The sequence below is a fragment of the Euprymna scolopes genome, chromosome 7, assembly GCF_053919585.1.
Source record: "Euprymna scolopes isolate OS-2025 chromosome 7, ASM5391958v1, whole genome shotgun sequence".
Classification (NCBI taxonomy): domain Eukaryota; kingdom Metazoa; phylum Mollusca; class Cephalopoda; order Sepiida; family Sepiolidae; genus Euprymna; species Euprymna scolopes.
The window spans coordinates 33,194,736-33,214,204 of record NC_136488.1 but is presented as its reverse complement, the minus strand read 5'-3'; the positions used below and the strand labels follow the sequence as shown (position 1 = coordinate 33,214,204).

The 19,469-nt window shown below is 39.2% G+C and overlaps 47 non-coding genes across 47 annotated transcripts; all 47 read left to right on the top strand.

Annotated features, from left to right (window-relative positions):
* The first annotated feature begins 984 nt into the window (after positions 1-984).
* Positions 985-1,055, top strand: Trnag-gcc (transfer RNA glycine (anticodon GCC)). Its single transcript has one exon. It is a non-coding gene; the product is annotated as a tRNA-Gly (tRNA).
* A 369-nt stretch (positions 1,056-1,424) lies between these two features.
* Positions 1,425-1,495, top strand: Trnag-ucc (transfer RNA glycine (anticodon UCC)). The gene has a single exon. It is a non-coding gene; the product is annotated as a tRNA-Gly (tRNA).
* Positions 1,496-1,644: 149 nt separating this feature from the next.
* On the top strand, positions 1,645-1,715 carry Trnag-gcc (transfer RNA glycine (anticodon GCC)). The gene has a single exon. It is a non-coding gene; the product is annotated as a tRNA-Gly (tRNA).
* Positions 1,716-1,864: 149 nt separating this feature from the next.
* Positions 1,865-1,935, top strand: Trnag-gcc (transfer RNA glycine (anticodon GCC)). Its single transcript has one exon. It is a non-coding gene; the product is annotated as a tRNA-Gly (tRNA).
* A 590-nt stretch (positions 1,936-2,525) lies between these two features.
* On the top strand, positions 2,526-2,596 carry Trnag-gcc (transfer RNA glycine (anticodon GCC)). The gene has a single exon. It is a non-coding gene; the product is annotated as a tRNA-Gly (tRNA).
* A 149-nt stretch (positions 2,597-2,745) lies between these two features.
* Trnag-gcc (transfer RNA glycine (anticodon GCC)) lies at positions 2,746-2,816 on the top strand. The gene has a single exon. It is a non-coding gene; the product is annotated as a tRNA-Gly (tRNA).
* Positions 2,817-2,965: 149 nt separating this feature from the next.
* Positions 2,966-3,036, top strand: Trnag-gcc (transfer RNA glycine (anticodon GCC)). Its single transcript has one exon. It is a non-coding gene; the product is annotated as a tRNA-Gly (tRNA).
* A 589-nt stretch (positions 3,037-3,625) lies between these two features.
* On the top strand, positions 3,626-3,696 carry Trnag-gcc (transfer RNA glycine (anticodon GCC)). Its single transcript has one exon. It is a non-coding gene; the product is annotated as a tRNA-Gly (tRNA).
* Positions 3,697-4,065: 369 nt separating this feature from the next.
* Positions 4,066-4,136, top strand: Trnag-gcc (transfer RNA glycine (anticodon GCC)). Its single transcript has one exon. It is a non-coding gene; the product is annotated as a tRNA-Gly (tRNA).
* A 369-nt stretch (positions 4,137-4,505) lies between these two features.
* On the top strand, positions 4,506-4,576 carry Trnag-ucc (transfer RNA glycine (anticodon UCC)). Its single transcript has one exon. It is a non-coding gene; the product is annotated as a tRNA-Gly (tRNA).
* A 149-nt stretch (positions 4,577-4,725) lies between these two features.
* Trnag-gcc (transfer RNA glycine (anticodon GCC)) lies at positions 4,726-4,796 on the top strand. The gene has a single exon. It is a non-coding gene; the product is annotated as a tRNA-Gly (tRNA).
* Positions 4,797-4,945: 149 nt separating this feature from the next.
* Trnag-gcc (transfer RNA glycine (anticodon GCC)) lies at positions 4,946-5,016 on the top strand. The gene has a single exon. It is a non-coding gene; the product is annotated as a tRNA-Gly (tRNA).
* Positions 5,017-5,606: 590 nt separating this feature from the next.
* Trnag-gcc (transfer RNA glycine (anticodon GCC)) lies at positions 5,607-5,677 on the top strand. The gene has a single exon. It is a non-coding gene; the product is annotated as a tRNA-Gly (tRNA).
* A 150-nt stretch (positions 5,678-5,827) lies between these two features.
* Trnas-gcu (transfer RNA serine (anticodon GCU)) lies at positions 5,828-5,898 on the top strand. Its single transcript has one exon. It is a non-coding gene; the product is annotated as a tRNA-Ser (tRNA).
* Positions 5,899-6,047: 149 nt separating this feature from the next.
* Positions 6,048-6,118, top strand: Trnag-gcc (transfer RNA glycine (anticodon GCC)). The gene has a single exon. It is a non-coding gene; the product is annotated as a tRNA-Gly (tRNA).
* A 149-nt stretch (positions 6,119-6,267) lies between these two features.
* Positions 6,268-6,338, top strand: Trnag-gcc (transfer RNA glycine (anticodon GCC)). Its single transcript has one exon. It is a non-coding gene; the product is annotated as a tRNA-Gly (tRNA).
* A 594-nt stretch (positions 6,339-6,932) lies between these two features.
* On the top strand, positions 6,933-7,003 carry Trnag-ucc (transfer RNA glycine (anticodon UCC)). The gene has a single exon. It is a non-coding gene; the product is annotated as a tRNA-Gly (tRNA).
* A 149-nt stretch (positions 7,004-7,152) lies between these two features.
* On the top strand, positions 7,153-7,223 carry Trnag-gcc (transfer RNA glycine (anticodon GCC)). Its single transcript has one exon. It is a non-coding gene; the product is annotated as a tRNA-Gly (tRNA).
* A 149-nt stretch (positions 7,224-7,372) lies between these two features.
* Trnag-gcc (transfer RNA glycine (anticodon GCC)) lies at positions 7,373-7,443 on the top strand. The gene has a single exon. It is a non-coding gene; the product is annotated as a tRNA-Gly (tRNA).
* Positions 7,444-8,033: 590 nt separating this feature from the next.
* Positions 8,034-8,104, top strand: Trnag-gcc (transfer RNA glycine (anticodon GCC)). Its single transcript has one exon. It is a non-coding gene; the product is annotated as a tRNA-Gly (tRNA).
* A 150-nt stretch (positions 8,105-8,254) lies between these two features.
* Trnas-gcu (transfer RNA serine (anticodon GCU)) lies at positions 8,255-8,325 on the top strand. The gene has a single exon. It is a non-coding gene; the product is annotated as a tRNA-Ser (tRNA).
* Positions 8,326-8,474: 149 nt separating this feature from the next.
* Trnag-gcc (transfer RNA glycine (anticodon GCC)) lies at positions 8,475-8,545 on the top strand. Its single transcript has one exon. It is a non-coding gene; the product is annotated as a tRNA-Gly (tRNA).
* Positions 8,546-8,694: 149 nt separating this feature from the next.
* On the top strand, positions 8,695-8,765 carry Trnag-gcc (transfer RNA glycine (anticodon GCC)). Its single transcript has one exon. It is a non-coding gene; the product is annotated as a tRNA-Gly (tRNA).
* A 154-nt stretch (positions 8,766-8,919) lies between these two features.
* Trnag-gcc (transfer RNA glycine (anticodon GCC)) lies at positions 8,920-8,990 on the top strand. The gene has a single exon. It is a non-coding gene; the product is annotated as a tRNA-Gly (tRNA).
* A 149-nt stretch (positions 8,991-9,139) lies between these two features.
* Positions 9,140-9,210, top strand: Trnag-gcc (transfer RNA glycine (anticodon GCC)). The gene has a single exon. It is a non-coding gene; the product is annotated as a tRNA-Gly (tRNA).
* Positions 9,211-10,021: 811 nt separating this feature from the next.
* Positions 10,022-10,092, top strand: Trnag-gcc (transfer RNA glycine (anticodon GCC)). The gene has a single exon. It is a non-coding gene; the product is annotated as a tRNA-Gly (tRNA).
* Positions 10,093-10,461: 369 nt separating this feature from the next.
* Positions 10,462-10,532, top strand: Trnag-ucc (transfer RNA glycine (anticodon UCC)). Its single transcript has one exon. It is a non-coding gene; the product is annotated as a tRNA-Gly (tRNA).
* Positions 10,533-10,680: 148 nt separating this feature from the next.
* Positions 10,681-10,751, top strand: Trnag-gcc (transfer RNA glycine (anticodon GCC)). The gene has a single exon. It is a non-coding gene; the product is annotated as a tRNA-Gly (tRNA).
* A 1,030-nt stretch (positions 10,752-11,781) lies between these two features.
* On the top strand, positions 11,782-11,852 carry Trnag-gcc (transfer RNA glycine (anticodon GCC)). The gene has a single exon. It is a non-coding gene; the product is annotated as a tRNA-Gly (tRNA).
* Positions 11,853-12,441: 589 nt separating this feature from the next.
* Trnag-ucc (transfer RNA glycine (anticodon UCC)) lies at positions 12,442-12,512 on the top strand. Its single transcript has one exon. It is a non-coding gene; the product is annotated as a tRNA-Gly (tRNA).
* A 148-nt stretch (positions 12,513-12,660) lies between these two features.
* On the top strand, positions 12,661-12,731 carry Trnag-gcc (transfer RNA glycine (anticodon GCC)). The gene has a single exon. It is a non-coding gene; the product is annotated as a tRNA-Gly (tRNA).
* An 811-nt stretch (positions 12,732-13,542) lies between these two features.
* Trnag-gcc (transfer RNA glycine (anticodon GCC)) lies at positions 13,543-13,613 on the top strand. Its single transcript has one exon. It is a non-coding gene; the product is annotated as a tRNA-Gly (tRNA).
* Positions 13,614-13,982: 369 nt separating this feature from the next.
* On the top strand, positions 13,983-14,053 carry Trnag-gcc (transfer RNA glycine (anticodon GCC)). Its single transcript has one exon. It is a non-coding gene; the product is annotated as a tRNA-Gly (tRNA).
* Positions 14,054-14,422: 369 nt separating this feature from the next.
* Trnag-ucc (transfer RNA glycine (anticodon UCC)) lies at positions 14,423-14,493 on the top strand. Its single transcript has one exon. It is a non-coding gene; the product is annotated as a tRNA-Gly (tRNA).
* Positions 14,494-14,641: 148 nt separating this feature from the next.
* Trnag-gcc (transfer RNA glycine (anticodon GCC)) lies at positions 14,642-14,712 on the top strand. The gene has a single exon. It is a non-coding gene; the product is annotated as a tRNA-Gly (tRNA).
* Positions 14,713-14,862: 150 nt separating this feature from the next.
* On the top strand, positions 14,863-14,933 carry Trnac-gca (transfer RNA cysteine (anticodon GCA)). Its single transcript has one exon. It is a non-coding gene; the product is annotated as a tRNA-Cys (tRNA).
* Positions 14,934-15,082: 149 nt separating this feature from the next.
* On the top strand, positions 15,083-15,153 carry Trnag-gcc (transfer RNA glycine (anticodon GCC)). Its single transcript has one exon. It is a non-coding gene; the product is annotated as a tRNA-Gly (tRNA).
* A 370-nt stretch (positions 15,154-15,523) lies between these two features.
* Positions 15,524-15,594, top strand: Trnag-gcc (transfer RNA glycine (anticodon GCC)). Its single transcript has one exon. It is a non-coding gene; the product is annotated as a tRNA-Gly (tRNA).
* Positions 15,595-15,964: 370 nt separating this feature from the next.
* Positions 15,965-16,035, top strand: Trnag-gcc (transfer RNA glycine (anticodon GCC)). Its single transcript has one exon. It is a non-coding gene; the product is annotated as a tRNA-Gly (tRNA).
* A 149-nt stretch (positions 16,036-16,184) lies between these two features.
* Trnag-ucc (transfer RNA glycine (anticodon UCC)) lies at positions 16,185-16,255 on the top strand. The gene has a single exon. It is a non-coding gene; the product is annotated as a tRNA-Gly (tRNA).
* A 779-nt stretch (positions 16,256-17,034) lies between these two features.
* Trnag-ucc (transfer RNA glycine (anticodon UCC)) lies at positions 17,035-17,105 on the top strand. The gene has a single exon. It is a non-coding gene; the product is annotated as a tRNA-Gly (tRNA).
* Positions 17,106-17,254: 149 nt separating this feature from the next.
* Trnac-gca (transfer RNA cysteine (anticodon GCA)) lies at positions 17,255-17,325 on the top strand. The gene has a single exon. It is a non-coding gene; the product is annotated as a tRNA-Cys (tRNA).
* Positions 17,326-17,474: 149 nt separating this feature from the next.
* Positions 17,475-17,545, top strand: Trnag-gcc (transfer RNA glycine (anticodon GCC)). The gene has a single exon. It is a non-coding gene; the product is annotated as a tRNA-Gly (tRNA).
* Positions 17,546-17,915: 370 nt separating this feature from the next.
* Trnag-gcc (transfer RNA glycine (anticodon GCC)) lies at positions 17,916-17,986 on the top strand. The gene has a single exon. It is a non-coding gene; the product is annotated as a tRNA-Gly (tRNA).
* A 230-nt stretch (positions 17,987-18,216) lies between these two features.
* On the top strand, positions 18,217-18,287 carry Trnag-gcc (transfer RNA glycine (anticodon GCC)). Its single transcript has one exon. It is a non-coding gene; the product is annotated as a tRNA-Gly (tRNA).
* A 149-nt stretch (positions 18,288-18,436) lies between these two features.
* Positions 18,437-18,507, top strand: Trnag-gcc (transfer RNA glycine (anticodon GCC)). The gene has a single exon. It is a non-coding gene; the product is annotated as a tRNA-Gly (tRNA).
* A 370-nt stretch (positions 18,508-18,877) lies between these two features.
* Positions 18,878-18,948, top strand: Trnac-gca (transfer RNA cysteine (anticodon GCA)). Its single transcript has one exon. It is a non-coding gene; the product is annotated as a tRNA-Cys (tRNA).
* The last annotated feature ends 521 nt before the right edge of the window (positions 18,949-19,469 follow it).

The following is a 19,469-nucleotide window of genomic DNA, read 5'->3' as shown; positions in this document are numbered from 1 at the left end:
AAATAAGTAAATAATGAGAGTGTAATTTCGATTCCTTTTATTGGAATGACATTCAAAGCATTAATGACAAAATGGCAAAGGAAAGAATTATGTTCTGTGAACGATATATCGCATCGGTTGTTCAGTGGTAGAATGCACGCCTGCCACGCGGGCGGCCCGGGTTCAATGCCCGATCTCATGCAATGAAATTTTGTCAAACTCATTAATGAAGAATACATAAAAAACGAAGTAAATAATGAGAGTGTAATTTCGATTCCTTTTGTTGGAATGACATTCAAAGCATTAATGACAAAATGGCAAAGGAAAGAATTATGTTCTGTGAACGATATATCGCATCGGTTGTTCAGTGGTAGAATTCTCGGCTGTAACACGGGGGGCCCGGGTTCGATTCCGGGTCGATGCAATGAAATTTTGTCAAACTCATTAATGAAGAATACATCAAATATAAGTAAATAATGAGAGTGTAATTTCGATTCCTTTTGTTGGAATCACATTCAAAGCATTAATGACAAAATGGCAAAGGAAAGAATTATGTTCTGTGAACGATATATCGCATCGGTTGTTCAGTGGTAAAATGCTCGCCTTCAACGCGGGCGGCCCGGGTTCGATTCCCGGTCGATGCAATGAAATTTTGTCAAACTCATTAATGAAGAACACATCAAAAATAAGTAAATAATGAGAGTGTAATTTCGATTCCTTTTGTTGGAATGACATTCAAAGCATTAATGACAAAATGGCAAAGGAAAGAATTATGTTCTGTGAACGATATATCGCATCGGTGGTTCAGTGGTAGAATGCTCGCCTGCCACGCGGGACGCCCGGGTTCGATTCCCCGTCGATGCCATTAAATTTTGTCAAACTCATTAATGAAGAATACATAAAAAACAAGTAAATATTGAGAGTGTAATTTCGATTCCTTTCGTTGGAATGGCATTCAAAGCATTAATGGCAAAGGAAAGAATTATGTTCTGTGAACGATATATCGCATCGGTGGTTCAGTGGTAGAATGCTCGCCTGCCACGCGGGCGGCCCGGGTTCGATTCCCGGTCGATGCAATGAAATTTTGTCAAACTCATTAATGAAGAATACATCAAAAATAAGTAAATAATGAGAGTGTAATTTCGATTCCTTTTGTTGGTATGACATTCAAAGCATTAATGACAAAATGGCAAAGGAAAGAATTATGTTCTGTGAACGATATATCGCATCGGTGGTTCAGTGGTGGAATTCTCGGCTGTAACACGGGGGGCCCGGGTTCGATTCCGGGTCGATGCAATGAAATTTTGTCAAACTCATTAATGAAGAATACATAAAAAATAAGTAAATAATGAGAGTGTAATTTCGATTCCTTTTGTTGGAATGACATTCAAAGCATTAATGACAAAATGGCAAAGGAAAGAATTATGTTCTGTGAACGATATATCGCATCGGTTGTTCAGTGGTAAAATGCTCGCCTTCCACGCGGGCGGCCCGGGTTCGATTCCCGGTCGATGCAATGAAATGTTGTCAAACTCATTAATGAAGAATACATCAAAAATAAGTAAATAATGAGAGTGTAATTTCGATTCCTTTTGTTGGAATGACATTCAAAGCATTAATGACAAAATGGCAAAGGAAAGAATTATGTTCTGTGAACGATATATCGCATCGGTGGTTCAGTGGTAGAATGCTCGCCTGCCACGCGGGCGGCCCGGGTTCGATTCCCGTTCGATGCAATGAAATTTTGTCAAACTCATTAATGAAGAATACATCAAAAATAAGTAAATAATGAGAGTGTAATTTCGATTCCTTTTGTTGGAATGACATTCACAGCATTAATGACAAATTGGCAAAGGAAAGAATTATGTTCTGCGAACGATATATCGCATCGGTGGTTCAGTGGTAGAATGCTCGCCTGCCACGCGGGCTGCCCGGGTTCGATTCCCGGTCGATGCAATGAAATTTTGTCAAACTCATTAATGAAGAATACATCAAAAATAAGTAAATAATGAGAGTGTAATTTCGATTCCTTTTGTTGGAATGACATTCAAAGCATTAATGACAATATTGCAAAGGAAAGAATTATGTTCTGTGAACGATATATCGCATCGGTGGTTCAGTGGTAGAATGCTCGCCTGCCACGCGGGCGGCCCGGGTTCAATTCCCGATCCCATGCAATGAAATTTTGTCAAACTCATTAATGAAGAATACATAAAAAATAATTAAATAATGAGAGTGTAATTTCGATTCCTTTTGTTGGAATGACATTCACAGCATTAATGACAAAATAGCAAAGGAAAGAATTATGTTCAGTGAACGATATATCGCATCGGTGGTTCAGTGGTAGAATGCTCGCCTGCCACGCGGGGGGCCCGGGTTCGATTCCGGGTCGATGCAATGAAATTTTGTCAAACTCATTAATCAAGAATACATAAAAAATAATTAAATAATGAGAGTGTAATTTCGATTCCTTTTGTTGGAATGACATTCACAGCATTAATGACAAAATGGCAAAGGAAAGAATTACGTTCAGTGAACGATATATCGCATCGGTGGTTCAGTGGTAGAATGCTCGCCTGCCACGCGGGCGGCCCGGGTTCGATTCCCGGTCGATGCAATGAGATTTTGTCAAACTCATTAATGAAGAATACATCAAAAATAAGTAAATAATGAGAGTGTAATTTCGATTCCTTTTGTTGGAATGACATTCAAAGCATTAATGACAAAATGGCAAAGGAAAGAATTATGTTCTGTGAACGATATATCGCATCGGTGGTTCAGTGGTAGAATGCTCGCCTGCCACGCGGGCGGCCCGTGTTCGATTCCCGGTCGATGCAATGAAATTTTGTCAAACTCATTAATGAAGAATACATCAAAAATAAGTAAATAATGAGAGTGTAATTTCGATTCCTTTTGTTGGAATGACATTCAAAGCATTAATGACAAAATGGCAAAGGAAAGAATTATGTTCTGTGAACGATATATCGCATCGGTGGTTCAGTGGTAGAATGCTCGCCTGCCACGCGGGCGGCCCGGGTTCGATTCCCGGTCGATGCAATGAGATTTTGTCAAACTCATTAATGAAGAATACATCAAAAATAAGTAAATAATGAGAGTGTAATTTCGATTCCTTTTGTTGGAATGACATTCAAAGCATTAATGACAAAATGGCAAAGGAAAGAATTATGTTCTGTGAACGATATATCGCATCGGTTGTTCAGTGGTAGAATTCTCGGCTGTAACACGGGGGGCCCGGGTTCGATTCCGGGTCGATGCAATGAAATTTTGTCAAACTCATTAATGAAGAATACATCAAAAATAAGTAAATAATGAGAGTGTAATTTCGATTCCTTTTGTTGGAATCACATTCAAAGCATTAATGACAAAATGGCAAAGGAAAGAATTATGTTCTGTGAACGATATATCGCATCGGTTGTTCAGTGGTAAAATGCTCGCCTTCAACGCGGGCGGCCCGGGTTCGATTCCCGGTCGATGCAATGAAATTTTGTCAAACTCATTAATGAAGAATACATCAAAAATAAGTAAATAATGAGAGTGTAATTTCGATTCCTTTTGTTGGAATGACATTCAAAGCATTAATGACAAAATGGCAAAGGAAAGAATTATGTTCTGTGAACGATATATCGCATCGGTGGTTCAGTGGTAGAATGCTCGCCTGCCACGCGGGCGGCCCGGGTTCGATTCCCGGTCGATGCAATGAAATTTTGTCAAACTCATTAATGAAGAATACATAAAAAATAAGTAAATAATGAGAGTGTAATTTCGATTCCTTTTGTTGGAATGACATTCAAAGCATTAATGACAAAATGGCAAAGGAAAGAATTATGTTCTGTGAACGATATATCGCATCGGTTGTTCAGTGGTAGAATGCTCGCCTGCAACGCGGGACGCCCGGGTTCGATTCCCCGTCGATGCCATTAAATTTTGTCAAACTCATTAATGAAGAATACATAAAAAACAAGTAAATAATGAGAGTGTAATTTCGATTCCTTTCGTTGGAATGGCATTCAAAGCATTAATGACAAAATGGCAAAGGAAAGAATTATGTTCTGTGAACGATATATCGCATCGGTGGTTCAGTGGTAGAATGCTCGCCTGCCACGCGGGCGGCCCGGGTTCGATTCCCGGTCGATGCAATGAAATTTTGTCAAACTCATTAATGAAGAATACATCAAAAATAAGTAAATAATGAGAGTGTAATTTCGATTCCTTTTGTTGGAATGACATTCAAAGCATTAATGACAAAATGGCAAAGGAAAGAATTATGTTCTGTGAACGATATATCGCATCGGTGGTTCAGTGGTGGAATTCTCGGCTGTAACACGGGGGGCCCGGGTTCGATTCCGGGTCGATGCAATGAAATTTTGTCAAACTCATTAATGAAGAATACATAAAAAATAAGTAAATAATGAGAGTGTAATTTCGATTCCTTTTGTTGGAATGACATTCAAAGCATTAATGACAAAATGGCAAAGGAAAGAATTATGTTCTGTGAACGATATATCGCATCGGTTGTTCAGTGGTAAAATGCTTGCCTTCCCCGCGGGCGGCCCGGGTTCGATTCCCGGTCGATGCAATGAAATGTTGTCAAACTCATTAATGAAGAATACATCAAAAATAAGTAAATAATGAGAGTGTAATTTCGATTCCTTTTGTTGGAATGACATTCAAAGCATTAATGACAAAATGGCAAAGGAAAGAATTATGTTCGGTGAACGATATATCGCATCGGTGGTTCAGTGGTAGAATGCTCGCCTGCCACGCGGGCGGCCCGGGTTCGATTCCCGGTCGATGCAATGAAATTTTGTCAAACTCATTAATGAAGAATACATCAAAAATAAGTAAATAATGAGAGTGTAATTTCGATTCCTTTTGTTGGAATGACATTCAAAGCATTAATGACAAATTGGCAAAGGAAAGAATTATGTTCTGCGAACGATATATCGCATCGGTGGTTCAGTGGTAGAATGCTCGCCTGCCACGCGGGCGGCCCGGGTTCGATTCCCGGCCGATGCAATGAAATTTTGTCAAACTCATTAATGAAGAATACATCAAAAAAAAGTAAATAATGAGAGTGTAATTTCGATTCCTTTTGTTGGAATGACATTCAAAGCATTAATGACAATATTGCAAAGGAAAGAATTATGTTCTGTGAACGATATATCGCATCGGTGGTTCAGTGGTAGAATGCTCGCCTGCCACGCGGGCGGCCCGGGTTCAATTCCCGATCCCATGCAATGAAATTTTGTCAAACTCATTAATGAAGAATACATAAAAAATAATTAAATAATGAGAGTGTAATTTCGATTCCTTTTGTTGGAATGACATTCACAGCATTAATGACAAAATAGCAAAGGAAAGAATTATGTTCAGTGAACGATATATCGCATCGGTGGTTCAGTGGTAGAATGCTCGCCTGCCACGCGGGGGGCCCGGGTTTTATTCCGGGTCGATGCAATGAAATTTTGTCAAACTCATGAATCAAGAATACATAAAAAATAATTAAATAATGAGAGTGTAATTTCGATTCCTTTTGTTGGAATGATATTCACAGCATTAATGACAAAATGGCAAAGGAAAGAATTACGTTCAGTGAACGATATATCGCATCGGTGGTTCAGTGGTAGAATGCTCGCCTGCCACGTGGGCGGCCCGGGTTCGATTCCCGGTCGATGCAATGAAATTTTGTCAAACTCATTAATGAAGAATACATAAAAAACGACGTAAATAATGAGAGTGTAATTTCGATTCCTTTTGTTGGAATGACATTCAAAGCATTAATGACAAAATGGCAAAGGAAAGAATAATGTTCTCTGAACGATATATCGCATCGGTGGTTCAGTGGAAGAATTCTCGCCTGCTACGCAGGCGGCCCGGGTTCGATTCCCGGTCGATGCAATGAAATTTTGTCAAACTCATTAATGAAGAATACATAAAAAATAAGTAAATAATGAGAGTGTAATTTCGATTCCTTTTGTTGGAATGACATTCAAAGCATTAATGACAAAATGGCAAAGGAAAGAATTATGTTCTGTGAACGATATATCGCATCGGTGGTTCAGTGGTAGAATGCTCGCCTGCCACGCGGGCGGCCCGGGTTCGATTCCCGGTCGATGCAATGAGATTTTGTCAAACTCATTAATGAAGAATACATCAAAAATAAGTAAATAATGAGAGTGTAATTTCGATTCCTTTTGTTGGAATGACATTCAAAGCATTAATGACAAAATGGCAAAGGAAAGAATTATGTTCTGTGAACGATATATCGCATCGGTGGTTCAGTGGTAGAATGCTCGCCTGCCACGCGGGCGGCCCGGGTTCGATTCCCGGTCGATGCAATGAAATTTTGTCAAACTCATTAATGAAGAATACATCACATCAGAAATAAGTAAATAATGAGAGTGTAATTTCGATTCCTTTTGTTGGAATGACATTCAAAGCATTAATGACAAAATTGCCAAGGAAAGAATTATGTTCTGTGAACGATATATCGCATCGGTGGTTCAGTGGTAGAATGCTCGCCTGCCACTGTGGCGGCCCGGGTTCGATTCCCGGTCGATGCAATGAAATTTTGTCAAACTCAGTAATGAAGAATACATCAAAAATAAGTAAATAATGAGAGTGTAATTTCGATTCCTTTTGTTGGAATGACATTCAAAGCATTAATGACAAAATGGCAAAGGAAAGAATTATGTTCTGTGAACGATATATCGCATCGGTGGTTCAGTGGTGGAATTCTCGGCTGTAACACGGGGGGCCCGGGTTCGATTCCGGGTCGATGCAATGAAATTTTGTCAAACTCATTAATGAAGAATACATAAAAAATAAGTAAATAATGAGAGTGTAATTTCGATTCCTTTTGTTGGAATGACATTCAAAGCATTAATGACAAAATGGCAAAGGAAAGAATTATGTTCTGTGAACGATATATCGCATCGGTTGTTCAGTGGTAAAATGCTCGCCTTCCCCGCGGGCGGCCCGGGTTCGATTCCCGGTCGATGCAATGAAATGTTGTCAAACTCATTAATGAAGAATACATCAAAAATAAGTAAATAATGAGAGTGTAATTTCGATTCCTTTTGTTGGAATGACATTCAAAGCATTAATGACAAAATGGCAAAGGAAAGAATTATGTTCGGTGAACGATATATCGCATCGGTGGTTCAGTGGTAGAATGCTCGCCTGCCACGCGGGCGGCCCGGGTTCGATTCCCGGTCGATGCAATGAAATTTTGTCAAACTCATTAATGAAGAATACATCAAAAATAAGTAAATAATGAGAGTGTAATTTCGATTCCTTTTGTTGGAATGACATTCAAAGCATTAATGACAAATTGGCAAAGGAAAGAATTATGTTCTGCGAACGATATATCGCATCGGTGGTTCAGTGGTAGAATGCTCGCCTGCCACGCGGGCGGCCCGGGTTCGATTCCCGGCCGATGCAATGAAATTTTGTCAAACTCATTAATGAAGAATACATCAAAAAAAAGTAAATAATGAGAGTGTAATTTCGATTCCTTTTGTTGGAATGACATTCAAAGCATTAATGACAATATTGCAAAGGAAAGAATTATGTTCTGTGAACGATATATCGCATCGGTGGTTCAGTGGTAGAATGCTCGCCTGCCACGCGGGCGGCCCGAGTTCAATTCCCGATCCCATGCAATGAAATTTTGTCAAACTCATTAATGAAGAATACATAAAAAATAATTAAATAATGAGAGTGTAATTTCGATTCCTTTTGTTGGAATGACATTCACAGCATTAATGACAAAATAGCAAAGGAAAGAATTATGTTCAGTGAACGATATATCGCATCGGTGGTTCAGTGGTAGAATGCTCGCCTGCCACGCGGGGGGCCCGGGTTTTATTCCGGGTCGATGCAATGAAATTTTGTCAAACTCATTAATCAAGAATACATAAAAAATAATTAAATAATGAGAGTGTAATTTCGATTCCTTTTGTTGGAATGATATTCACAGCATTAATGACAAAATGGCAAAGGAAAGAATTACGTTCAGTGAACGATATATCGCATCGGTGGTTCAGTGGTAGAATGCTCGCCTGCCACGTGGGCGGCCCGGGTTCGATTCCCGGTCGATGCAATGAAATTTTGTCAAACTCATTAATGAAGAATACATAAAAAACGACGTAAATAATGAGAGTGTAATTTCGATTCCTTTTGTTGGAATGACATTCAAAGCATTAATGACAAAATGGCAAAGGAAAGAATAATGTTCTGTGAACGATATATCGCATCGGTGGTTCAGTGGAAGAATTCTCGCCTGCTACGCAGGCGGCCCGGGTTCGATTCCCGGTCGATGCAATGAAATTTTGTCAAACTCATTAATGAAGAATACATAAAAAATAAGTAAATAATGAGAGTGTAATTTCGATTCCTTTTGTTGGAATGACATTCAAAGCATTAATGACAAAATGGCAAAGGAAAGAATTATGTTCTGTGAACGATATATCGCATCGGTGGTTCAGTGGTAGAATGCTCGCCTGCCACGCGGGCGGCCCGGGTTCGATTCCCGGTCGATGCAATGAGATTTTGTCAAACTCATTAATGAAGAATACATCAAAAATAAGTAAATAATGAGAGTGTAATTTCGATTCCTTTTGTTGGAATGACATTCAAAGCATTAATGACAAAATGGCAAAGGAAAGAATTATGTTCTGTGAACGATATATCGCATCGGTGGTTCAGTGGTAGAATGCTCGCCTGCCACGCGGGCGGCCCGGGTTCGATTCCCGGTCGATGCAATGAAATTTTGTCAAACTCATTAATGAAGAATACATCACATCAGAAATAAGTAAATAATGAGAGTGTAATTTCGATTCCTTTTGTTGGAATGACATTCAAAGCATTAATGACAAAATTGCCAAGGAAAGAATTATGTTCTGTGAACGATATATCGCATCGGTGGTTCAGTGGTAGAATGCTCGCCTGCCACGCGGGCGGCCCGGGTTCGATTCCCGGTCGATGCAATGAAATTTTGTCAAATTCAGTAATGAAGAATACATCAAAAATAAGTAAATAATGAGAGTGTAATTTCGATTCCTTTTGTTGGAATGACATTCAAAGCATTAATGACAAAATGGCAAAGGAAAGAATTATGTTCTGTTAACGATATATCGCATCGGTGGTTCAGTGGTAGAATGCTCGCCTGCCACGCGGGCGGCCCGTGTTCGATTCCCGGTCGATGCAATGAAATTTTGTCAAACTCATTAATGAAGAATACATCAAAAATAAGTAAATAATGAGAGTGTAATTTCGATTCCTTTTATTGGAATGACATTCAAAGCATTAATGACAAAATGGCAAAGGAAAGAATTATGTTCTGTGAACGATATATCGCATCGGTTGTTCAGTGGTAGAATGCACGCCTGCCACGCGGGCGGCCCGGGTTCAATGCCCGATCTCATGCAATGAAATTTTGTCAAACTCATTAATGAAGAATACATAAAAAACGAAGTGAATAATGAGAGTGTAATTTCGATTCCTTTTGTTGGAATGACATTCAAAGCATTAATGACAAAATGGCAAAGGAAAGAATTATGTTCTGTGAACGATATATCGCATCGGTTGTTCAGTGGTAGAATTCTCGGCTGTAACACGGGGGGCCCGGGTTCGATTCCGGGTCGATGCAATGAAATTTTGTCAAACTCATTAATGAAGAATACATCAAAAATAAGTAAATAATGAGAGTGTAATTTCGATTCCTTTTGTTGGAATGACATTCAAAGCATTAATGACAAAATGGCAAAGGAAAGAATTATGTTCTGTGAACGATATATCGCATCGGTGGTTCAGTGGTAGAATGCTCGCCTGCCACGCGGGACGCCCGGGTTCGATTCCCCGTCGATGCCATTAAATTTTGTCAAACTCATTAATGAAGAATACATCAAAAACAAGTAAATAATGAGAGTGTAATTTCGATTCCTTTCGTTGGAATGGCATTCAAAGCATTAATGACAAAATGTCAAAGGAAAGAATTATGTTCTGTGAACGATATATCGCATCGGTGGTTCAGTGGTAGAATGCTCGCCTGCCACGCGGGCGGCCCGGGTTCGATTCCCGGTCGATGCAATGAAATTTTGTCAAACTCATTAATGAAGAATACATCAAAAATAAGTAAATAATGAGAGTGTAATTTCGATTCCTTTTGTTGGAATGACATTCAAAGCATTAATGACAAAATGGCAAAGGAAAGAATTATGTTCTGTGAACGATATATCGCATCGGTGGTTCAGTGGTGGAATTCTCGGCTGTAACACGGGGGGCCCGGGTTCGATTCCGGGTCGATGCAATGAAATTTTGTCAACCTCATTAATGAAGAATACATAAAAAATAAGTAAATAATGAGAGTGTAATTTCGATTCCTTTTATTGGAATGACATTCAAAGCATTAATGACAAAATGGCAAAGGAAAGAATTATGTTCTGTGAACGATATATCGCATCGGTTGTTCAGTGGTAAAATGCTCGCCTTCCACGCGGGCGGCCCGGGTTCGATTCCCGGTCGATGCAATGAAATGTTGTCAAACTCATTAATGAAGAATACATCAAAAATAAGTAAATAATGAGAGTGTAATTTCGATTCCTTTTGTTGGAATGACATTCAAAGCATTAATGAAAAATGGCAAAGGAAAGAATTATGTTCTGTGAACGATATATCGCATCGGTGGTTCAGTGGTAGAATGCTCGCCTGCCACGCGGGCGGCCCGGGTTCGATTCCCGGTCGATGCAATGAAATTTTGTCAAACTCATTAATGAAGAATACATCAAAAATAAGTAAATAATGAGAGTGTAATTTCGATTCCTTTTGTTGGAATGACATTCAAAGCATTAATGACAAAATGGCAAAGGAAAGAATTATGTTCTGTTAACGATATATCGCATCGGTGGTTCAGTGGTAGAATGCTCGCCTGCCACGCGGGCGGCCAGTGTTCGATTCCCGGTCGATGCAATGAAATTTTGTCAAACTCATTAATGAAGAATACATCAAAAATAAGTAAATAATGAGAGTGTAATTTCGATTCCTTTTATTGGAATGACATTCAAAGCATTAATGACAAAATGGCAAAGGAAAGAATTATGTTCTGTGAACGATATATCGCATCGGTTGTTCAGTGGTAGAATGCACGCCTGCCACGCGGGCGGCCCGGGTTCAATGCCCGATCTCATGCAATGAAATTTTGTCAAACTCATTAATGAAGAATACATAAAAAACGAAGTAAATAATGAGAGTGTAATTTCGATTCCTTTTGTTGGAATGACATTCAAAGCATTAATGACAAAATGGCAAAGGAAAGAATTATGTTCTGTGAACGATATATCGCATCGGTTGTTCAGTGGTAGAATTCTCGGCTGTAACACGGGGGGCCCGGGTTCGATTCCGGGTCGATGCAATGAAATTTTGTCAAACTCATTAATGAAGAATACATCAAAAATAAGTAAATAATAAGAGTGTAATTTCGATTCCTTTTGTTGGAATCACATTCAAAGCATTAATGACAAAATGGCAAAGGAAAGAATTATGTTCTGTGAACGATATATCGCATCGGTTGTTCAGTGGTAAAATGCTCGCCTTCAACGCGGGCGGCCCGGGTTCGATTCCCGGTCGATGCAATGAAATTTTGTCAAACTCATTAATGAAGAATACATCAAAAATAAGTAAATAATGAGAGTGTAATTTCGATTCCTTTTGTTGGAATGACATTCAAAGCATTAATGAAAAATGGCAAAGGAAAGAATTATGTTCTGTGAACGATATATCGCATCGGTGGTTCAGTGGTAGAATGCTCGCCTGCCACGCGGGCGGCCCGGGTTCGATTCCCGGTCGATGCAATGAAATTTTGTCAAACTCATTAATGAAGAATACATCAAAAATAAGTAAATAATGAGAGTGTAATTTCGATTCCTTTTGTTGGAATGACATTCAAAGCATTAATGACAAAATGGCAAAGGAAAGAATTATGTTCTGTGAACGATATATCGCATCGGTGGTTCAGTGGTGGAATTCTCGGCTGTAACACGGGGGGCCCGGGTTCGATTCCGGGTCGATGCAATGAAATTTTGTCAAACTCATTAATGAAGAATACATAAAAAATAAGTAAATAATGAGAGTGTAATTTCGATTCCTTTTGTTGGAATGACATTCAAAGCATTAATGACAAAATGGCAAAGGAAAGAATTATGTTCTGTGAACGATATATCGCATCGGTTCTTCAGTGGTAAAATGCTCGCCTTCAACGCGGGCGGCCCGGGTTCGATTCCCGGTCGATGCAATGAAATTTTGTCAAACTCATTAATGAAGTATACATAAAAAATAAGTAAATAATGAGAGTGTAATTTCGATTCCTTTTGTTGGAATGACATTCAAAGCATTAATGACAAAATGGCAAAGGAAAGAATTATGTTCTGTGAACGATATATCGCATCGGTTGTTCAGTGGTAAAATGCTCGCCTTCCACGCGGGCGGCCCGGGTTCGATTCCCGGTCGATGCAATGAAATGTTGTCAAACTCATTAATGAAGAATACATCAAAAATAAGTAAATAATGAGAGTGTAATTTCGATTCCTTTTGTTGGAATGACATTCAAAGCATTAATGAAAAATGGCAAAGGAAAGAATTATGTTCTGTGAACGATATATCGCATCGGTGGTTCAGTGGTAGAATGCTCGCCTGCCACGCGGGCGGCCCGGGTTCGATTCCCGGTCGATGCAATGAAATTTTGTCAAACTCATTAATGAAGAATACATCAAAAATAAGTAAATAATGAGAGTGTAATTTCGATTCCTTTTGTTGGAATGACATTCAAAGCATTAATGACAAAATGGCAAAGGAAAGATTTATGTTCTGTTAACGATATATCGCATCGGTGGTTCAGTGGTAGAATGCACGCCTGCCACGCGGGCGGCCCGGGTTCAATGCCCGATCTCATGCAATGAAATTTTGTCAAACTCATTAATGAAGAATACATAAAAAACGAAGTAAATAATGAGAGTGTAATTTCGATTCCTTTTGTTGGAATGACATTCAAAGCATTAATGACAAAATGGCAAAGGAAAGAATTATGTTCTGTGAACGATATATCGCATCGGTTGTTCAGTGGTAGAATTCTCGGCTGTAACACGGGGGGCCCGGGTTCTATTCCGGGTCGATGCAATGAAATTTTGTCAAACTCATTAATGAAGAATACATAAAAAATAAGTAAATAATGAGAGTGTAATTTCGATTCCTTTTGTTGGAATGACATTCAAAGCATTAATGACAAAATGGCAAAGGAAAGAATTATGTTCTGTGAACGATATATCGCATCGGTTGTTCAGTGGTAAAATGCTCGCCTGCCACGCGGGCGGCCCGGGTTCGATTCCCGGTCGATGCAATGAAATTTTGTCAAACTCATTAATGAAGAATACATCAAAAATAAGTAAATAATGAGAGTGTTATTTCGATTCCTTTTGTTGGAATGACATTCAAAGCATTAATGACAAAATGGCAAAGGAAAGAATTATGTTCTGTGAACGATATATCGCATCGGTGGTTCAGTGGTAGAATGCTCGCCTGCCACGCGGGCGGCCCGGGTTCGATTCCCGGTCGATGCAATGAAATTTTGTCAAACTCATTAATGAAGAATACATAAAAAATAAGTAAATAATGAGAGTGTAATTTCGATTCCTTTTGTTGGAATGACATTCAAAGCATTAATGACAAAATGGCAAAGGAAAGAATTATGTTCTGTGAACGATATATCGCATCGGTGGTCCAGTGGAAGAATGCTCGCCTGCCACGCGGGACGCCCGGGTTCGATTCCCGGTCGATGCCATTAAATTTTGTCAAACTCATTAATGAAGAATACATCAAAAACAAGTAAATAATGAGAGTGTAATTTCGATTCCTTTCGTTGGAATGGCATTCAAAGCATTAATGACAAAATGGCAAAGGAAAGAATTATGTTCTGTGAACGATATATCGCATCGGTGGTTCAGTGGTAGAATGCTCGCCTGCCACGCGGGCGGCCCGGGTTCGATTCCCGGTCGATGCAATGAAATTTTGTCAAACTCATTAATGAAGAATACATCAAAAATAAGTAAATAATGAGAGTGTAATTTCGATTCCTTTTGTTGGAATGACATTCAAAGCATTAATGACAAAATGGCAAAGGAAAGAATTATGTGCTGTGAACGATATATCGCATCGGTGGTTCAGTGGTGGAATTCTCGGCTGTAACACGGGGGGCCCGGGTTCGATTCCGGGTCGATGCAATGAAATTTTGTCAAACTCATTAATGAAGAATACATAAAAAATAAGTAAATAATGAGAGTGTAATTTCGATTCCTTTTGTTGGAATGACATTCAAAGCATTAATGACAAAATGGCAAAGGAAAGAATTATGTTCTGTGAACGATATATCGCATCGGTTGTTCAGTGGTAAAATGCTCGCCTTCCACGCGGGCGGCCCGGGTTCGATTCCCGGTCGATGCAATGAAATGTTGTCAAACTCATTAATGAAGAATACATCAAAAATACGTAAATAATGAGAGTGTAATTTCGATTCCTTTTGTTGGAATGACATTCAAAGCATTAATGAAAAATGGCAAAGGAAAGAATTATGTTCTGTGAACGATATATCGCATCGGTGGTTCAGTGGTAGAATGCTCGCCTGCCACGCGGGCGGCCCGGGTTCGATTCCCGGTCGATGCAATGTAATTTTGTCAAACTCATTAATGAAGAATACATAAAAAACGTAGTAAATAATGAGAGTGTAATTTCGATTCCTTTTGTTGGAATGACATTCAAAACATTAATGACAAAATGGCAAAGGAAATAATTATGTTCTGTGAACGATATATCGCATCGGTTGTTCAGTGGTAGAATGCTCGCCTGCAACGCGGGCGGCCCGGGTTCGATTCCCGGTCGATGCAATGAAATTTTGTCAAACTCATTAATGAAGAATACATCAAAAATAAGTAAATAATGAGAGTGTAATTTCGATTCCTTTTGTTGGAATGACATTCAAAGCATTAATGACAAAATGGCAAAGGAAAAAATTATGTTCTGTGAACGATATATCGCATCGGTGGTTCAGTGGTAGAATGCTCGCCTGCCACGCGGGCGGCCCGGGTTCGATTCCCGGTCGATGCAATGAAATTTTGTCAAACTCATTAATGAAGTATACATCAAAAATAAGTAAATAATGAGAGTGTAATTTGTATTCATTTTTTGGAATGACATTCAAAGCATTAATGACAAAATGGCAAAGTAAAGAATTATGTTCTGTTAACGATATATCGCATCGGAGGTTCAGTGGTAGAAGGCTCGCATACAACGCGGGCGGCCCGGGTTCGGTTCCCGGTCGATGCAATGAAATCTTTTCAAACTCATTAATGAAGAATACATAAAAAAACGAAGTACACAATGAGAGTGTAATTTCGATTCCTTTTGTTGGAATGACATTCAAAGCATTAATGACAAAATGGCAAAAGAAATAATTATGTTCTGTGAACGATATATCGCATCGGTGGTTCAGTGGTAGAATGCTCGCCTGCCACGCGGGACGCCCGGGTTCGATTCCCGGTCGATGCAATGAAATTTTGTCAAACTCATTAATGAAGAATACATCAAAAATAAGTAAATAATGAGAGTGTAATTTCGATTCTTTTTGTTAGAATGACATTCAAAGCATTAATGACAAAATGGCAAAGGAAAGAATTATGTTCTGTGAACGATATATCGCATCGGTGGTTCAGTGGTAGAATGCTCGTCTGCCACGCGGGTGGCCCAGGTTCGATTCCCGGTCGATGAAATGAAATTTTGTCAAACTCATTAATGGAGAATACATAAAAAACGAAGTAAATAATGAGAGTGCAATTTCGATTCCTTTTGTTGGAATGACATTCAAAGCATTAATGACAAAATGGCAAAGGAATGAATTATGTTTTCTGAACGATTTATCGCATCGGTGGTTCAGTGGTAGAATGCTCGCCTGCCACGCGGGCGGCCCGGGTTCGATTCCAGGTCGATGCAATTAAATTTTGTCAAACCAATTAATGAAGAATACATCAAAAATAAGTAAATAATGAGAGTGTAATTTCGATTCCTTTTGTTGGAATGACATTCAAAGCATTAATGACAAAATGGCAAAGGAAAGAATTATGTTCTGTGAACGATATATCGCATCGGTGGTTCAGTGGTAAAATGCTCGCCTTCCACGCTGGCGGCCCGGGTTCGATTCCCGGTCGATGCAATGAAATTTTGTCAAACTCATTAATGAAGAATACATCAAAAATAAGTAAATAATGAGAGCATTCAAAGCATTAATGACAAAATGGCCAAGGAAAGAATTATGTTCTGTGAACGATATATCGCATCGCTGGTTCAGTGGTAGAATGCTCGCCTGCCACGCGGGCGGCCCGGGGTCGATTCCCGGTCGATGCAAAGAAATTTTGTCAAACTCATTAATTAAGAATTCATCCAAAATAAGTAAATAATGAGAGTGTAATTTCGATTCCTTTTGTTGGAATGACATTCAAAGCATTAATGACAAAATGGCAAAGGAAAGAATTATGTTCTGTGAACGATATATCGCATCGGTGGTTCAGTGGTAGAATGCTCGCCTGCCGCGCGGGGTGCCCGGATTCGATTCCCGGTCGATGCAATGAAATTTTGTCAAACTCATTAATGAAGAATACATCAAAAATAAGTAAATAATGAGAGTGCAATTTCGATTCCTTTTGTTGGAATGACATTCAAAGCATTAATGACAAAATGGCAAAGGAAAAATTATGTTCTGTAAACGATATATCGAATCGGTGGTTCAGTGGTAGAATGCTCGCCTGCCACGCGGACGGCCCGGGTTCGATTCCCGGTCGATGCAATGAAATGTTGTCAAACTCATTAATGAAGAATACATCAAAAATAAGTAAATAATGAGAGTGTAATTTCGATTCCTTTTGTTGGAATGACATTCAAAGCATTAATGACAAAATGGCAAAGGAAAGAATTATGTTCTGTGAACGATATATCGAATCGGTGGTTCAGTGGTAAAATGCTCGCCTTCCACGCGGGCGGCCCGGGTTCGATTCCCGGTCGATACAATGAAATTTTGTCAAACTCATTAATGAAGAATACATCAAAAATAAGTAAATAATGAGAGTGTAATTTCGATTCCTTTTGTTGGAATGACATTCAAAGCATTAATGACAAAATGGCAAAGGAAAGAATTATGTTCTGTGAACGATATATCGCATCGGTGGTTCAGTGGTAGAATGCTCGCCTGCAACGCGGGCGGCCCGGGTTCGATTCCCGGTCGATGCAATGAAATTTTGTCAAACTCATTAATGAAGAATACATCAAAAATAAGTAAATAATGAGAGTGTAATTTCGATTCCTTTTGTTGGAATGACATTCAAAGCATTAATGACAAAATGGCAAAGGAAAGAATTATGTTCTGTGAACGATATATCGCATCGGTGGTTCAGTGGTAGAATGCTCGCCTGCCACGCGGGCGGCCCGGGTTCGATTCCCGGTCGATGCAATGAAATTTTGTCAAACTCATTAATGAAGAATACATAAAAAATAAGTAAATAATGAGAGTGTAATTTCGATTCCTTTTGTTGGAATGACATTCAAAGCATTCATGACAAAATGGCAAAGGAAAGAATTATGTTCTGTGAACGATATATCGCATCGGTGGTTCAGTGGTAGTATGCTCGCCTGCCACGCGGGGTGCCCGGGTTCGATTCCCGGTAAATGCAATTAAATTTTGTCAAACTCATTAATGAAGAATACATAAAAAACGAAGAAAATAATGAGAGTGTAATTTCGATTCCTTTTGTTGGAATGACATTCAAAGCATTAATGACAAAATGGCAAAGGAAAGAATTATGTTCTGTGAACGATATATCGCATCGGTGGTTCAGTGGTAGAATGCTCGCCTGCCACGCGGGCGGCCCGGGTTCGATTCCCGGTCGATGCAATGAAATTTTGTCAAACTCATTAATGAAGAATACATCAAAAATAAGTAAATAATGAGAGTGTAATTTCGATTTCTTTAAAAATTAAATTTTGTCAAACTCATTAATGAAGAATACATCAAAAATAAGTAAATAATGAGAGTGTAATTTCGATTCCTTTTGTTGGAATGACATTCAAAGCATTAATGACAAAATGGCAAAGGAAAGAATTATGTTCTGTGAACGATATATCGCATCGGTGGTTCAGTGGTAGAATGCTCGCCTGCCACGCGGGCGGCCCGGGTTCGATTCCCGGTCGATGCAATGAAATTTTGTCAAACTCATTAATGAAGAATACATCAAAAATAAGTAAATAATGAGAGTGTAATTTCGATTCCTTTTGTTGGAATGACATTCAAAGCATTAATGACAAAATGGCAAAGGAAAGAATTATGTTCTGTGAACGATATATCGCATCGGTGGTTCAGTGGTAGAATGCTCGCCTGCCACGCGGGCGGCCCGGGTTCGATTCCCGGTCGATGCAATGAAATTTTGTCAAACTCATTAATGAAGAATACATAAAAAATAAGTAAATAATGAGAGTGTAATTTCGATTCCTTTTGTTGGAATGACATTCAAAGCATTCATGACAAAATGGCCAAGGAAAGAATTATGTTCTGTGAACGATATATCGCATCGGTGGTTCAGTGGTAGAATGCTCGCCTGCCACGCGGGGTGCCCGGGTTCGATTCCCGGTAAATGCAATTAAATTTTGTCAAACTCATTAATGAAGAATACATAAAAAACGAAGCAAATAATGAGAGTGTAATTTCGATTCCTTTTGTTGGAATGACATTCAAAGCATTAATGACAAAATGGCAAAGGAAAGAATTATGTTCTGTGAACGATATATCGCATCGGTGGTTCAGTGGTAGAATGCTCGCCTGCAACGCGGGCGGCCCGGGTTCGATTCCCGGTCGATGCAATGAAATTTTGTCAAACTCATTAATGAAGAATACATCAAAAATAAGTAAATAATGAGAGTGTAATTTCGATTCCTTTTGTTGGAATGACATTCAAAGCATTAATGACAAAATGGCAAAGGAAAGAATTATGTTCTGTGAACGATATATCGCATCGGTGGTTCAGTGGTAGAATGCTCGCCTGCCACGCGGGCGGCCCGGGTTCGATTCCCTGTAAATGCAATGAAATTTTGTCAAACTCATTAATGGAGAATACATAAAAAATAAGTAAATAATGAGAGTGTAATTTCGATTCCTTTTGTTGGAATGACATTCAAAGCATTCATGACAAAATGGCAAAGGAAAGAATTATGTTCTGTGAACGATATATCGCATCGGTGGTTCAGTGGTAGAATGCTCGCCTGCCACGCGGGGTGCCCGGGTTCGATTCCCGGTAAATGCAATTAAATTTTGTCAAACTCATTAATGAAGAATACATAAAAAACGAAGCAAATAATGAGAGTGTAATTTCGATTCCTTTTGT